Below are 1,604 nucleotides of genomic sequence, written 5' to 3'. Positions count from 1 at the left end.
CCGAGCTCAGCACTGGCAAGAGCTCAGTTTGCAGGAGCCTGGAACAGTCTCCTCAAGATCACTGACCTCAAAGCATCCAACTCTCACCAAATGCTCACTATATCTTTCCATGGCCAGGCCAGGCCTACTGCCTGCCTTAGTTGATGCCATTCTGGCTGACACTGCTTCTCACCACTCCCAGTAGGACTTCCTTCCTTCCTTACTGCAGTCCCTCTTAATTCCCTGATACTCTACTCAATTGCATAGTTAATAAACCATGATTTAGTCTGTATTTGAGAACAAGGAGATGCAGAGGTTGGGATTTGGCCATGACTTGAGTGGTAGATAAAACTCAAGTCAAACTGAGATGCTATGGATTCCTTACATCTGGCTTTTCCCAGATGTTTTCCAAAGAGTTGGCATAGTCCTTGATTTTGCACAGTGCTAAAGGAGATGAGTGTATGGATGCTGAGTGGAGACCTCAAAAGTTACTGGGGTATGATAACCACACAGGTAATCAACATGAGCATGTAACACATGTCATACACCATGGAATTGTATAGTACCATAACTATTTACAGAAACAGAAATCAGTAATTTCAACCATCAATAACTTTATGAGAAGTAAAGAAACATTTTTAATGCAAGGAAAGATCACTAGTTCTTTTCCCAGTAGAAGTCATGCTCCCCACCCCAACCCTTCACCCTTTGAAGGGAGGACAATATAGATAAGGCAATGGGCATGCACTTACCTTTTTGTCACCTGCAGTTTGTCATTTCTTCCCCATCCCCCACCCCCTTGGTTAAGATTAAACCATGATCTAGTAGAGAGGGAAGAGTTCTTGACCTTAGGCAGTCTTTTTCATTTGTCAGACAGAACAAGGAGAGGAGAATGCTCCTTCCTTCCTGGATGGGGATAGAAATGAGAGGGGCTGTGAAGTGGAGGTCAAGGCGTCAGCTGTTGGTGTCTGTGGCCTGCTGCATCAACCTACCAGGCGGGTGGATTCTGTCTGGTAGTAGCAAACCCAGCCTGTCCTTTCAGTTCCTCTCCCCCATCAAGTCCAGCTCTCTGTCACGAAATGTTTCCCAGGCCACTGTGACCAGAACCTGGAAATGCAAAATAAAAGAACAAAAATGAATGGTGCCAAAACAGTGCAGTCTGTGCTTGCCATCTGTGAGTTCGCATAGCGATTTTGCTTCCAACCTTCCCTCCAGAGGCGGCTGACATTATTTTCATATGCAGAGCTTCCCATATCCCGGCAACCTTCTTTGTCTGCCAGAAATAGAGTATCCAGATCGAGAAGCTTCCCTTGAGATCTCATCCACTCGAGAAGAATATTCTCTGAGACGCGCCACTCGTGGGGACCGGGCAGCCTTTTGTTCCTGGTGACAACTGTGCAGGTGCCACACTTTGGGCCTTGTGCATGAAGTGAAGCTGAGACGGCTGTGCAGCTGCTCTTTCACCACCACACCACCAACATCAGCTCAGCACACGAAACCTCCAGGGACCCTGGGTTTCTTAATGGATAATTTCTTCCAACCATTTCCCCCTGACTTTCAACACCCTGGTTATGCAAGTTGTTTTGTACTTGTCCTCAAGATCCCTTCCAGTCACCTTATTGGCC

General features: G+C 46.6%; 1 long non-coding RNA gene across 1 annotated transcript; it reads right to left on the bottom strand.

The window, feature by feature from the left end:
* Nucleotides 1–726: 726 nt before the first annotated feature.
* Nucleotides 727–1,379, bottom strand: LOC124987977 (uncharacterized). The gene is made up of 3 exons (XR_007109329.1): nucleotides 1,184–1,379; nucleotides 972–1,086; nucleotides 727–885 (listed from the first exon to the last, which is right to left on the bottom strand). It is a non-coding gene; the product is annotated as an uncharacterized LOC124987977 (long non-coding RNA).
* Nucleotides 1,380–1,604: the final 225 nt, after the last annotated feature.

The sequence above is a fragment of the Sciurus carolinensis genome, chromosome 7, assembly GCF_902686445.1.
Source record: "Sciurus carolinensis chromosome 7, mSciCar1.2, whole genome shotgun sequence".
Classification (NCBI taxonomy): Eukaryota; Metazoa; Chordata; class Mammalia; order Rodentia; family Sciuridae; genus Sciurus; species Sciurus carolinensis.
Note: the sequence above shows the minus strand (reverse complement) of the source record. Positions and strands in the feature narration are given on the sequence as shown.